This window comes from Saccopteryx bilineata, chromosome 6 (genome assembly GCF_036850765.1).
Source record: "Saccopteryx bilineata isolate mSacBil1 chromosome 6, mSacBil1_pri_phased_curated, whole genome shotgun sequence".
NCBI classification, from domain to species: domain Eukaryota; kingdom Metazoa; phylum Chordata; class Mammalia; order Chiroptera; family Emballonuridae; genus Saccopteryx; species Saccopteryx bilineata.
This window is the reverse complement of record NC_089495.1, coordinates 58,304,410-58,320,550: the sequence shown is the minus strand read 5'-3', so window position 1 is coordinate 58,320,550 and position 16,141 is coordinate 58,304,410. Positions and strand designations below refer to the sequence as shown.

Sequence of the window (16,141 nt, the reverse complement as noted above, 5' to 3'; positions counted from 1 at the left end):
AAGAAGATGAGCATCTTTTCATATATCTGTTGGCCATTTGTTATTTCTTCCTGGGACTAGTGTCTGTTCATGTCCTCTTCCCATTTTTTATTGGATTGTTTGTTTGTTTGTTGTTGAGTTTTATGAGTTCTTTGTATATTTTGGATATTAGGCCCTTATCTGAGCTGTTGTTTGAAAATATCATTTCCCATTTAGTTGGCTATCTGTTTATTTTGTTATCAGTTTCTCTTGCTGAGCAAAAACTTCTTAGTCTGATGTAGTCCCATTCATTAATTTTTGCCTTCACTTCTCTTGCCTGTGGAGTCAAATTCATAAAATGCTCTTTAAAACCCAGGTCCATGAGTTTAGTACCTATGTCTTCTTCTATGTACTTTATTGTTTCAGGTCTTATGTTTAGATCTTTGATCCATTTTAAGTTAATTTTAGTACAGAGGGACAAACTGTAGTCCAGTTTCATTCTTTTGCATGTGGCTTTCCAGTTTTCCCAGCACCATTTATTGAAGAGGCTTTCTTTTCTCCATTATGTGTTGTTGGCCCCTTTATCAAAAATTATTTGACTATATATGTGGTTTTATTTCTGGGTTTTCTATTCTGTTCCATTGGTCTGAGTGTCTATTTTTCTGCCAATACCATGCTGTTTTGATTGTCATGGCCCTATAATAGAGTTTGAAGTCAGGTATTGTAATGCCCCCAGCTTCATTCTTTTTCTTTAGGATTGCTTTGGCTATTCGGGTTTTTTTTATAGTTTCATATAAATCTGATAATTTTTTGCTCCATTTCTTTAAAAAATGTCATTGGAATTTTGATGGGAATTGCATTAAATTTGTATATTGCTTTGGGAAATATGGCCATCTTGATTATATTTATTCTTCCTAACCAAGAACAAGGAATATTCTTCCATCTCATTATATCTTTTTTGATTTCCCTTAACCAGGGGTCCCCAAACTTTTTACACAGGGGGCCAGTTCACTGTCCCTCAGACCGTTGGAGGGCCGGACTATAAAAAAAAAAAAAACTATGAATAAATCCCTATGCACACTGCACATATCTTATTTTAAAGTAAAAAAACAAAAAACAAAACGGGAACAAATACAATATTTAAAATAAAGATTTGTTATTTTTAAAGTAAATTTAAATCAACAAACTGACCAGTATTTCAATGGGAACTATGCTCCTCTCACTGACCACCAATGAAAGAGGTGCCCCTTCCGGAAGTGCGGCGGGGGCCGGATAGATGGCCTCGGGGGCCACATGTGACCCGCGGGCCGTAGTTTGGGGACCCCTGCCCTTAACAATGGTTTATAGTTTTCATTATATAAGTCCTTAACATTCCTTGTTATGTTTATTCCTAAGAATTTTATTTTTTTGTTTCAATCGTGAAGAGGATCGTTCTTTTGAGTTTGTTCTCAAATGTTTTATTGTTGGCATATAGAAAGGCTATTGACTTCTGTATGTTAATTTTGTATCCTGTGACCTTACTGTATTGGCTTATTGTTTCTAGTAGTCTTTTTGTGGATTCTTTGGGATTTTTGATGTATAGGATCATATCATCTGCAAAAAGTGATACCTTTACTTCTTCTTTTCCGATATGGATGCCTTTTATTTCTTTGTCTTGTCTGATTGCTCTGTCTAGAACCTCTAGTACCACATTAAATAAGAGTGGAGAGAGTGGACAACCCTGTCTTGTTCCTGATTTAAGGGGAAAAGCCTTCAGTTTTGTGCCATTTAATATGATGTTAGCTGATGGTTTATCATATATGACCTTTATCATGTTGAGATATTTTCCTTCTATACCCATTTTGTTGAGAGTCTTAAACATAAAATTGTGTTGTATTTTATCGAAAGTCTTTTCTGCGTCTATTGATAAGATCATGTGGTTTTTGTTCTTTGTTTTGTTGATATGGTGTATTACGTTAACCGTTTTATGTATGTTGAACCATCCTTGAGATTCTGGGATAAATCCCACTTGATCAAGATGTATTATTTTTTTAATATGTTGTATTTGATTTGCTAGTATTTTGTTTAGTATTTTAGCATCTGTATTCATTAGAGATATTGGTTTGTAGTTTTCTTTTTTTGTACCATCCTTGCCTGGTTTTGGTATGAGGGTTATGTTGACCTCATAAAATGTGTTTGGAAGTATCGCTTCTTCTTCAGTTTCTTGGAAGACTTTGAGTAGAATAGGAACCAAGTCCTCTTTGAATGTTTGATAAAATTCGCTGGTATAGCCGTCTGGGCCTGGACTTTTATTTTGGGGGATGTTTTTAATGGTTTTTTCTATTTCTTCTCTACTAATAGGTCTGTTTAGGCTTTCTGCTTCTTCTTGACTCAGTCTAGGAAGGTTGTATTGTTCTCGGAATTTATCCATTTCTTCTAGGTTGTTGAATTTAGTGGCATAAAGTTTTTCATTGTATTCTACAATAATTCTTTTTTTTTTTTTGTATTTTTCTGAAGCCGGAAACGGGGAGAGACAGTCAGACAGACTCCCGCATGTGCCCGACCGGGATCCACGCAGGGGCGCCCACCAGGGGGCGATGCTCTGCCCACCAGGGGGCTCTGCTCTGTTGCGACCAGAGCCACTCTAGTGCCTGGGGCAGAGGCCAAGGAGCCATCTCCAGCGCCCGAGCCATCCTTGCTCCAATGGAGCCTCAGCTGCGGGAGGGGAAGAGAGAGACAGAGAGGAAAGAGAGGGGGAGGGGTGGAGAAGCAGATGGGCGCTTCTCCTGTGTGCCCTGGCCGGAAATCGAACCCGGGACTTCTGCACACCAGGCCGATGCTCTACCACTGAGCAAACCAGCCAGGGCCACAATAATTCTTTGTAAATCTATGATGTCTGTGGTGATTTCTCCTCTTTCATTTTGGATTTTGTTTATATGAGTTCTTTCTCTTTTATCCTTGGTAAGTCTTGCCAAGGGTTTGTCAATTTTTTTGATCTTTTCAAAGAACCAGCTCCTTGTTCTATTAATTTTTTCTATAGTTTTTCTGTTCTCTATTTCATTTATTTCTGCTCTGATTTTTATTATTTCCTTTCTGCGGCTGGTTTTGGATTGTCTTTTTTATCCTCTTCTCTTTAGTTCTAAGTTTTTTTCTTTTTTTTTACTTCTGACCTCACAGAATGCCAATGCTTTTCCTTTTTGACTTTTTATACTCCATTTGTCAGATATGTCTCTAGATATATGGAAAAACTTTCTTGCATTTTAGATGGAGTTTCATCATGAATCTTCACTAGAATAAATTTGTATTTTCTGTCTTGTTTTGTTTTTGTAAGTATTCTGGTATTTATTTGATTTTTGGGTTCTATCCTTATTAATGATTTAGAATACCATGAAATAATTAATGATACTATTTTTTTTTACATGGAAGAAATATTTATTGAATAGAAGCTGGATACTTACATGCCTTTTTGAAGCTTAGTATTGTGGAGGAGATATACATATTAACTTATATACAAAGTGTGATATGATGATAAAGAATGTGAAATAAAAATGCTCTGAATCCATATAATAGAGGCATGTAATCCAGGCTTCAGCCGTCGGGGAAGTGATATTTGAACTGAGTTCTGATGAATGAATTGGGGGAAAATGTATTGTTTCTGGCACAGCAAACCATGTGTTTAAACACGTAAGACATGGAATCCAGTTAGTAAACCAGAGGATTTAGAGCTCTTCTCTGAGATAATAGAGATCTTAAAGAGCTTCATTTCATATATATTCATTCACTAACAAATTGGGTACCACCTCTAAGCATCAGAAGAATAGCACTGAACAAAACAGCAGTCTGCCTTTATGTAGCTTTCATTCTATTGTGGTGGTTTGTTAGTATATATTCATTCTCTATAAATGTTACTTTTCATTAACAGATTGCCCTCTTGTGTAAAATCAATGTAGTAAGTGTGACACAAGTGTATCTGGAGACTGAGCAATGCATTGAGTAGTAAGTTAATAGAATGATTTTAAAATCATAAAAGTAATGTTAATTTGTTGTTGATTTTGAATATGTTCAAAAATTTATTCAAGAAATGTTAAGATCCAGTTCCTCATTCCTCAAGCTATCACTTTGGGGTTTGTCTTTCTCTGTCTGAAAATATAAGACTTGTTTTGAATGAGATGTTTCTGAAAGCTTTTATTTAATTTTTTTACAGTTAAAGTGCCATAGTTGATTTCAAAGGGCACCATTTTCTAAAGCAGCATAGACATTTCTTAGAGAAGTGATTCCCTACCCTTACACTAAGACTTTCCATGGGGATTACAGTATGTCTCCATACTGCAATAGTTTTTATTGGATTAGAAATAACTAAAGAATAAACAGAGGATTAGAGAGTAGTTTTCTGAAAAACTGTGTTCATAGGAAATTTAAGTAACACCTATAAATATAATCAACTATTCATTTTATTTTCAGAACACCTTTATAAATGATTGTTTTCCAACAACAATACTCATGAGGTCAACTTTGAAATATTTAAAACAACTTTATACTGTAGTTCTTTTAAACTATATTTCAAATGCTATGATTTCAGCATAGTCATGTTAGAATAAAAAATAATTCAAGAAACTTATACTAGAGATAGCTGTTTTGAGGTCATAACACTTTATTATATACAATCAGAAAATGTGGTGTATTTCACAAACCCTACATTGGGTTTTGAAATTACTGTGCTACAAGTATGTTCCAATCAATGAGAACCTTTCAGCCATGAACTTTTATTGATTTGTATTCCACAGAGTAACATAAATAGCTTTCCTTCAGTCTTCCAATTCCACTATCGTTATTTTTTTCTCTGAAAATTCTGCTGTTAGGTTTATTTGCTTGACCAGTGGTGGCACAGTGCATAAAGTGTCAACCTAAAATCCTGAGGTCACAGTTTGAAACCCAGGACTTGGCTGATCGAGGCACTTATGGGAGTTGATGCTTACAGCTCCTCCCATGCCCCTCTCCGCTCTCCCTAAAAATGAATAAATAAAATCTAAATTAAAAAAATTCTCTTAAAGTTCTTAACAGAAAATATCTATTTGTGGTGCCTGGGTTTACATAAAATTTTTATTTTTAATTTTTTTAAAGAACGTTTATTTATGCACGTAATCTGTTACTTTCCAACTCCTTCATGGTTTGAGCTCAGAATAAGTACCAGTATTCTCTATCAAGTAGAAAAAAAAGTAACAATATGACCAACTCAGTAATTTTATGAACATTTAAGTTATACTATGGACAGTTTAGTCAGAACAATACATTAAGCATTTTAAGAGCAAAGTTACTGAAAATTTCAAACAAAGAAAACACAGAGCATGTATTTTCACATCAATTTGTACTAATATATAAATTCATTCCAATAAAGAACTGGAATTTTATTTTTATTTTTTTTGGACACAGACAGAGAGTAAGTCAGAGAGAGGGACAGATAGGGACAGACAGACAGGAAGGGAGAGAAATGAGAAACAGCAATTCTTCTTTGCGGCTCCTTAGTTGTTCATTGATTGCTTTCTCATCAGTCCTTGACTGGGGGGCTATAGCATAGCGAGTGACCCCTTGCTCAAGCCAGTGACTTTTGGGCTCAAGCTAGTGACTATGCGATCACATATATGATACTACGCTCAAGCCAGTGACCCCGCGCTCAAGCTGGTGAGCATGTGCTCCAGCCGAATGAGCCCACGCTCAAGCCAGTGACCTCAGGGTTTCATACCTGGGTTCTCCACGTCTCATCCTACACTCTATCCACTGTGCCAATGCCTGGTCAGACTGGAAAATTTTCAATTGCTTATTAAAAATACATGTGAAATCTAACTCTAAAATCAATACTATTAAACATATTTTTAAATTTGTTGAAAAATAGTTGAATTTTAGATTTATAATATAATGGTCAAAATAAGAATTTGTACTTGCCAAGGCCCAGTTGACTTTTAATCTATTTTCTAAGGTATTATGTGCCTAGAAGTGTGACAAGTATATTAGAGAGTAATCACTTTGCATATTGGAAAAATAAATGGGAACATTTATGTTGCTCTTTGTGATGCTCTGCCCATCTGTGGTTGTTGCTCCGCTGCCCAGCCACGGAGCTACATTAGTGCCTGAGGTGAAGCCTTGGAGCCATCCTTAGCACCTGGGACCAGTTTGCTCAAACCATTCTAGTCATGGCTGTGGGAGGAGGAGAGAGAGGGAGAGAGGTAATGAGAGAGAGAAAGAGAGAGAGAGAGAGAGAGAAAGTGAGAAAGAGAAGGAGGAGGGATGGATTAGCAGATTGTCACTTCTCTTGTGTGCCCTGCCTAGCAATCGAACCTGAAACTTTCGCATGTAGGAATGACACTCCACTGCTGAGCTTACTGGCCAGGACCTATGTTGCTGTTTTTAAAAAAGGTCCACTCTAAATCTATGTACTCTAGTTGACCAATGTCACCCTGTTAAATTTAATTGTTTAAATAAAAATAAATAAATTTGGAAAATATTTACTTGAACTGTTTTTATACTGTTCTGAAAATATAAATTTCAGAAAATATGACAGGAAATTGATGATAATAGATGTTGACAGACTTTAACTTTTATAAGGTGAGTTTCAACAACATGCTGTCTTTAACTAGCTTCTAGTGACCATGAAAAAAAGCAAAAATAAACAACCAAATAAATTTCAGTTTTAAACTTCATTGAATTTTCAAGTCTTTAATATTACAGTCTCATATCTAAGCAATAAAATTTTGTTTAATATTCCTTAAAATATATGTAAAATGTGTACTTTCCCACAAGCCATTAAAACCTTGGCAATCTATATTGAAACAAGCATATAAAATCAATCACTCTTTTCTGATATAATAGAGTTATGAAAAATCACTCCTGCTGGAATAGGGATTGCTTAGTTTGTGCTAATCACAGTGTATTGTAGTACGAAATAATAGCAACATTCTACATTGGATATATGAATAAGAATCAAAATTGGCAGTAATTCCTAATAAGTAAAACTTATAATATGAAATACAATACTTGATTGATGCATCCAAAGCAGTTATCACTAGAACAGAAAAAAAGGAAATACATGATTGTTTTTCTTGATATAAACCTCAGGTTTACTGATACTCCATAATGCTTTAACTCAGGAGACATAAAATTAATTCTATTGCTTCTAGATCTCCAATATAGGCAGGTATAACTACATGTTTTATATTATGCTTACCTTAGTGAGTCAGTTTAACTATTGAGTTTTCAATCTTAGTTTTCATCATTATTTGAAGATTGTTTTTGTTTATAAACATTATATTATGAAGAAAAGTTTGCATATATTGAAATACACGATGTTAAATGTACAACTTGGTAAGTTTTGAGAAATATGTATACCCATGTAGTAAAATTTTTATAAATTACAGATTATATCTATACCCGAGAAAGTTCCCTGTGTCCCTTTTCATTCATTTCCAAACTCCCACAGGCAATGACATTTCTTTTTTTTTTTTTTTCTGTATTTTTCTGAAGTTGGAAACGGGGAGAGACAGCCAGACAGACTCCCGCATGCGGCGCCCGGCACGCTCACCAGGGGCGACGCTCCGCCCACCAGGGGGCGATGCTCTGCCCCTCCGGGCGTCACTCTGCCCCGACAGAGCCACTCCAGCGCCTGGGGCAGAGGCCAAGCAGCCATCCCCATTGCCTGGGCTATCCTTGCTCCAATGGAGCCCTGGCTGCGGGAGGGGAAGAGAGAGACAGAGAGGAAGGAGGGGGGATGTGGAGAAGCAAATGGGCGCCTCTCCTATGTGCCCTGGCCGGGAATCGAACCCAGGTTCCCCGCATGCCAGGCTGACGCTCTACCGGTGAGCCACCGTCCAGGGCCGGCAATGACATTTCTGAAGTCTATCTCTATGTATTAACTCTGTTCTTGGAATTCATTTATTTTGTTCTGGCTATTTTTTGTCTCACATATATTTTTGAAATCCACTTATGTTGCACATATTGGCAATTCATTATTTTAATTACTGAGTCATATTCCATAGTATGATTATACTAGAAGTATTTTATCCATCTTCTTAATTTTATTTTTCTACCTTTTAGTTACTTTTATAATGCTGCTATTTCTTTACAAGCCTTTTTGAAATATTTCTATTTTTCTTAATGCTTAGGAGTGGAATTCTTTGAGAGAAACTGAAATAATTTTTAATAATATGTATACTATTTTAATCTTACAGTAAGCAACTATGAGAGTTTGATGTACTTTATACAGTGGTGGGACTCCAATAATTTAACAACTGGGTCTCTGCCCTAATGACCATTTTAAGTGTGTGTGTGTGTGTGTGTGTGTGTGTGTGTGTGTATATATATATATATATATATATATATATATATACTTAAAGTATATATAACAATATGCCAAAAGGTAGTTTATTATTTTATGCATTTAATACTTAAATAAGAACAATAAAAGAGGTACCCAAAACTAGATTGTGTTATAAGAAAGAGTTTAAAATATTAAATAATACCTGACCAAAAAAAACAAAACTGTTGTTTAAGGTATTTCCAATGACTGCTTGTCACCCCCTGGTTGTTTGGCACTTTTTCTCTTTACAGTATATGTTTGTTTACTGAGTAATAAACACAAGGGAATTAAAATTTAGTATTTCATCAAAGGTATAATAATTTTTATGAAATGAATAAATATTACAAACATAATTCTGTCAATTTTTTTTCACCTATGGTCGAAATGAACATTACTATGGGGGCTTAGAATACAGTTACGCAGCTGAACGTTAAAAAATAGTAAGAAATGTAAGTTTGTGATTTCCACATTAGACACCGGCCCAGTTGCCCACCTTAAAGAGAACCCTGATTACAACTGGTTTTAACATTTTAACAACTGGTTCACTGAACTCAATAAAAAATTAGGTAGTGGTTCTGCCGAACTGGTGCAAACTGGCTGAACCCCCCTCTGGCTTTATACGTTCATCAATATGTAGTGTTGTCATTTTTTCCCATTCTACTGGGTTAAGTAACATTTCTTTGTGCTTTTAATTTGCATTTTCCCTATAATTTTAGCCACATTTTCATGTGCATCCTGGTCATTTATATATCTTTATTTTTTTAAAGTATTTTCTTAATTCCTTTCATGATTTCTTAATTTAGTTGTCTTTTTAGTATTGATGTATAGGATTTCTTTACATATTTGGCATATAAGCTCTTTTTCTGGTATATTTTGAATATGTTGTCCCAGTCTGAGGCTTGTCCTTCTGTTTCTTAGTCATTTGATAAGATTTTTTTTACTTTAAAAGAATTATATAGTTAATTGTTCTTTTATATTAATTGTCAATGTTCTTTCCAAAATGTTTTTCTTTCCCAATATAACGAAGATACTCTATCATGCTTTATTCTAGAACATTTGCAGTTGTAGACCTCACAGTTAAATCTCTTATATTTCTAAATTAACATGTATGTATGGTATGATGTAGTTTAGGCAGGTTGTATGTGTGTGTTTACATGTGTGTGTTTGTGTATGCATATGCAATTCTATCACCTTTTATTGGAAAGATTTTCCTCTTCAATTTGAATTGTCTTGATAATTTTGTTGAAAATAAGATGACAAAATATGAGACAGTATATATTTATTCTTTGCAATAGACTTAATTATCTTCACTTCTCCAATACTACACTGTCTCGACTAGGGTAGCTTTTGGTAAGTCTTTAGCTAGGACTGTTAAGTTCTCCAACTTGTGCTTCTTTATCATGATTAAAAATTTTTTTTTAGGTCCTGTTCATTTTCATATATATTTTAAAATAATCAGTTTCTTCAAAATACCTCAATGGGATTTTGATTGAGATGAAATCTAATAGCCAAATTTTGTATAATCGGCATGTAAACACTGAGCCTTCTAATTCACGAACATAAATTTATGTCTGTCTTAATTTCTCATGGGAGTTATTAGTAGATTCCAATATATAAGTTTTGTATGCTTTATGTTAAATTATTTTTTGATACTGCCTGACCAGGCAGTGGTGCAATGGATAGAGCGTTGGACTGGGATGCGGAGGACCTAGGTTCAAAACCACGAAGTTGCCAACTTGAGCTCAAGCTATCTGGCTTGAGTGTGGGCTCACCAGGTTGAGCACAGGGTTGCTGGCTTGAGCATTGGATCATAGATGTGACTCCATGGTCGCTGACTTGAAGTCCAAGGTTGCTGGCTTGAAACCCATGGTTGCTGGCTTGAGTCCATGGTAGCTGGCTTGAACACGGGGTCACTCACTCTGCTGTAGCCCCTCCCATTCAGGTCAAAGCAGATATGGGAAAGCAATCTGAACAACTAAGGAGACAAAGGAGCCACAACAAAGAATTGATGCTTCTCATCTCTCTCCCTTCCTGCCTGTCTGTCCCTATCTGTCCCTTTCTCTGTCTCTGTTATAAAAAAAGTAATTTTGATATAAATACATAAAATTTTATATAAAAATGAAATTTATTTTTCATATGGATTGTACATTCTGTTATATAAATTTCTTATGATTTTCTACAGAAATGATCATGTTGTCTATAAGTAAGGACACTTTTGGGGCTTTGTTTTCTGAACTTTGTATTTTACTTTTATATTTTGCTTTACTGTACTGGTTCAGATTTCTAGGTAGAAGTTACAAAGATATACATATTTGCTTTGTTTCCAGTTATAGGACCAGTCATTCAATATATGATCATTAAATCAAATATTTGCAGTAGAATTATGTAGATGCTCTTCTATAAGACTGAGGACATTTTCCTCTATTCTAAACCTGCTATAAGATTTTATCATAAATACTTTTTAATTTTGTCTGACATGTTTCATCTATTGAGATCTTCATATGGGTTTGTCTCTTTTCTGTTTAATCAGTTCAAATACATCAATTTATTTTTTGGATGTTAAATAATACTTCATTACCACAGTAAGTCACACATAATCATAATAAATTTATTATCTTTTTATATATTACTGGATTTGATGTTCTAATATTTTTCAAATAATTTTTGCATGTATGTTTATGAGTTATAGTAATTTGCAATTATTTCTGGTAATGTTGCTGACAAATGTTTGTATTAGAGTAATGCTGAAATCATTAATCAAGTTAGTATGTTTATTCTCTTTGTCAACTGTATGAGAAAGTTTAAATACAATTGATATTGTTTCTTCCTTAAACACTTGATAAAATTCATCAGTCTTAATGTTTATGATAGAATTATAAATTTTATTTCTTTAAAATATATAGCAAAACCTCAGAATATCTATTTTTTCTAAGTAAACTTTGGTAATTTGCCTCTTTCAAGAACACTTTCTAATATGTCAAATTAATGGACATAAAGTTGTTTTTAATTAATTATTGTCATTTAGATAGCTCCAGGATTTGTAGTGATATTTTTTTCATCCTTTATTTTATTATTATTGTTTTGTTTTTTTTTAGGTAAGAAGAAGGGAGATAGTGAGGCAGACTGTTGCATGCACCCGACTGGGATCCACTTTGCAACCTCGTCTAGGGCCAATGCTCAAGTACCGAGCTATTTTTAGCACCTGAGGCTGATGCACTTGGAGCTATCCTCAGCACCTGGGCCAACACTCAAACCAATTGAGCCAGTCACTGCAAGAAGGGAAGAGAGAGAGAGGGAAAGAGAAGCTGATGATTGTTTCTTCTCTGTGCCCTGACTGAGATCAAACTAGGACAGCCATACTCTGGGCTGATGTTCTATCACTGAGCCACTGGCTTGGACCAATCCTTTATTTCTTAATTAGTTTTGCTAAAGTTTAAAAAAATTTTATGAGTCTTTTCAAAGAAACAAGTTTTCATGTTGTAATTTTTCTAGTATTTGTTTTAAACTTATTTTTTCATTATCTCTATGACTTTTTTCACTTTAAAAAAATTTGTTTATAATTCTCTTGTTTTTAGTGGATTTTAAAATCTTTTTTTTTTTTAGTATAAACTCTTAAAGTAATCAGACTATCCTTTCAACACAAATTTAACTCCACACCACAAATAATGTTATTTTAAAATACTTTCATCAGACTGACCATTGGCTTAAGCCAAAGTTCTCTGGCTTGAGCAAGGGGTTACTTGCTCTCCAGTAGCCCCCCCCCTCCAGTCAAGGCACATATGAGAAAGCAATCAATGAACAACTAAGGTGCTACAATGAAGAATTGATGCTACTCATCTCTCTCCCTACTGCCTGTTTGTCCCTATCTGTCCCTCACTCTGTCTCTATCATACACACACAAGAAATCTTTCATCATTTTGTATTATTTTCTAAATTCTCTTTTGATATCTTCTATGAATAATTTTTTTTTTTTTTTTTTTTTTTTTTTTTTGCATTTTTCTGAAGCTGGAAACAGGGAGAGACAGTCAGACAGACTCCCGCATGCGCCCGACCGGGATCCACCCGGCACGCCCACCAGGGGGCGACGCTCTGCCCACCAGGGGGCGATGCTCTGCCCATCCTGGGCATCGCCATGTTGCGACCCTCCTGGGTGTCGCCATGTTGCGACCAGAGCCACTCTAGCGCCTGGGGAAGAGGCCACAGAGCCATCCCCAGCGCCCGGGCCATCTTTGCTCCAATGGAGCCTTGGCTGCGGGAGGGGAAGAGAGAGACAGAGAGGAAGGCGCGGCGGAGGGGTGGAGAAGCAAATGGGCGCTTCTCCTATGTGCCCTGGCCAGGAATCGATTCTATGAATAATTTTACTTAATAAATGTTTCTTTAAATTTTTCAAATATTTGGTTTTTTGAAAAATTTAAAGGTATAATTGTATTGATTTCAAATTAAAGTCTACTGTGATCAAAGAATATACTCTGTGAGATCTAAAACTCAAAATTTATTGGAATTTAATTTTTGGTTCAGTATATGACCTATCATGGTGAATGGATATTTTGTGTGTGTCTGTGTTAAAATATACATTACATAAAAGTTGCTGTCTTAATTTTTGTGTGCAACTTAGTGGTAGTTAATACATTCATACTTTTGTTCATTTATCACCACCATCCATCTCTAGACTGATTTCATCTTGCAAAACTGAAACTCCTGTCTATTAAACCACAACTCCCACATGACCACCCTTCCTCCAGGCACTGGCAAACATGACTATGCTATCTTCCTTTCTTTTTTAATCTTTTTTTTACCCCACTCCTCAGCCTGGGGTAACCATCATTCTACTCTCTGTTACAATGAGTTTAACTGTTTTCTTCTTTTTTCTTTTTAAAAAAATATTCCACATAAAAGTGAGATCATGCAATATTTTGCCTTTCAGTGTCTGGCTTATTTCACTTAGCACAGTATCCTTCAGGTTCATCCGTATTGTCACAAATGTCAGTATTTTTTTTTTTTTTACAGAAACAGAGAGAGAGTCAGAGAGAGAAATAGATAGGGATAGACAGACAGGAACGGAGACAGATGAGAAGCATCAATCATCAGTTTTTCATTGCAACACCTTAGTTGTTCATTAATTGCTTTTTTATCTGTGCCTTGACCATGGGCCTTCAGCAAACTGAGTAACCCCTTGCTTAAACCAGTGACCTTGGGTCCAAGCTGGTGAGCTTTTGCTCAAACCAAATGAGCTGATGCTCAAGCTGGCAACCTCTGGGTCTTGTGTCTGGGTCCTCTGCATTCCAGTCCGACACTCTATCCACTGCATCACCGCCTGGCCAGGCTCTTTGTTTTTTAAAGCTAAATTATACAGTGATACCTTGAGATACAAATTTAATTCGTTCTCTAGCAGAGCTCATAAGTCAGTCAACTTGTATATCAAACTGCTGATACTGGACCCATGCGCCAGTGCACCAACTAGTGGCAGCTTCCTGAATCACAACTCATAACTCAGAATTTCACTCGAATCTCAAACAAAATATGGACCGAGTCACAGCTCGTATCTTAAAAAAAATTTGTATGTTGGTCTGTTCGAATCTCAAGGTACTACTGTATTTAATTGTGTCTAAATGCCACATTTCTTTATCCATTCATCAACTGACAGGCATTTATGTTGTTGCCATATCTAAGCTATTGTGAATAGGTGTGCAGATATCTTTTGAAAATCCTAATTTCAGTATTTTGGGGTATATACCCAGCAGTAGAATTGCTGGATCATATAGTAGTTCTATTTTTAATTTTTTTGATAAACCTTCATTCTGTTTTTCTTAATGCCTGTACCAATTTATGTTCTCACCAACAGTGTAAAAGATTGCCCTTCCTTCTACATGCTGGCCAATACCATTATCAAACATGTATTATTTCCATGATTGAAGGCGTAGCTATTTCTACCAATATTTCATTTTATATTATTATTAAAAATAATAGTCATTCTAACAGGTGTGAGGTAATACCTTATTATGATTTTGATTTATATTTCCATCATGATTAATGGTGTTGAGCAAATTTTCATATACATGTTGATCATGACACTCTCCACTGAGCCATTCTTTCAGGGACTATATTTTCTTTTTATTTTGTTTAATTAAAATATTATGATTTAGTTTTAATTATTGATTTTATAGTTAGTTGCATGCAATTTATTATTTATTACTTTATTTTTATTGGTTACAACAATCATCACTTTATTCTTAATCTAAATTTTTCTTAGTGATATATTTTTTACTGCTTCACATGTAATGTAGAACACTAAAAAGAGTATATATCTTTCCTGTTTATTGGTATTGTTTATCTTTTAGTTTATTGCCATTCAAAGAAATTAAGAAGTAAAAACTCTAGTATTTTATATTTCCTTATACTTACCATTCCTGTGCTTTTTATTTTTATTTCTTTTTCTAAAATTAATTTGATTATGTTATTTTCCTTCTGCTTAAAATTTTTTGTAAGCATTTCTTGTATTGCAGTTTTGCTGGTGAAAAATTTATCCAAAGTTTTCTGCAAATATTTTAATTTATTTAAGTATCTTTGAAGAATATTTTAACTGTATATAGAAATCTGCATTTACATTTTTTCTTTTAATCACTTTATTGTTTTCTGGCCTAATTTTAGTTTTTTATTAAAAACAAAAGCCATTGCCTGACCAGGCGGTGGTGCAGTGGATAGAGAGTTGGACTGGGATGCCGAGGACCCAGGTTCGAGACCTCGAGGTCGTCAGCTTGAGCATGGGCTCATCTGGTTTGAGTAAAAGATCACAAGCTTGGATCCAAGGTCTCTGGCTCAAGCAAGAGGTTACTCAGTCTGCTGAAGGCCCACGGTCAAGGGCCTGCACATATGAGAAAGCAACCAATGAACAACTAAGGTGTCGCAATGCACAACGAAAAACTAATGATTGATGCTTCTCATCTCTCCGTTCCTGTCTGTCCCTGTCTATCCCTCTCTCTGACTCTCTCTCTGTCTCTGTAAAATAAATAAATAAATAAATAAATAAATAAATAAATAAATAAATAAAGTGGAGAACCTTAAAAAACAACAACAACAACACCAACAAAAAGCCATTATCTATATTCTTGCTTCCCTGTATAATATTTTTTTCTCATTTGTCTTTTTTTGGGTTCTTTTCTCTTCTTTTTTAAACTTTACTGAGGTTCTTGGATCCTGAACCATTTGATATTAAGCTGCTGACTTGATGGCCCATCATCTTTAACTACTTTACTTTTATTTTATTTTATTTTATTTTATTTTTTTTTATAAATAAATTTTTATTTTAATGGGGTGACATCAATAAATGAGGGTACATACATTCAAAGTAAACATTTCCAGGTTATCTTGTTATTTAGTTCTGTTGCATACCCATCACCCGAAGAGAGATCGTCCTCCGCCACCCTCCATCCAGTTCTTTCTGTACCCCTCCCCCTTTCCTCTCCCTCCTTCCCTCCCCCCACCCCCCATAGCCAGCACACTCCTGTTCATGCCTCTTAGTCTCGCTTTTATGTCCCACCAATGTATGGAATCCTGCAGTTCCTGTTTTTTTCTGATTCACCCATTTCACCCCGCACAATGCTACCAAGACTCCACCATTCCGCTATAAGTGATCCGATGTCACCCTTTCTCCTAGCTGAATAATATACCATGGTGTATATGTGCCCCGTCTTCTTTATCCAGTCCTCTATTTTTTTTTTACAGTGATTAACAGCCTTTAAGCAAACTCTTGGCCAATACAGCAAGAATCCATGAATGAGTAGTGTCCTTAACATGTTCCCCAAGTCCAAGTTGGCCCCATCACCATGCCAAATCCCCGAAAAATGCAACCCAACCACT

The 16,141-nt window shown here is 35.2% G+C and overlaps 1 protein-coding gene across 1 annotated transcript in view; it reads left to right on the top strand.

Annotated features, from left to right (window-relative positions):
- The window catches only part of GPC5 (glypican 5), a 1,883,811-nt gene that overhangs the window by 647,558 nt on the left and 1,220,112 nt on the right, over nt 1-16,141 (top strand). The window lies entirely within an intron of this gene.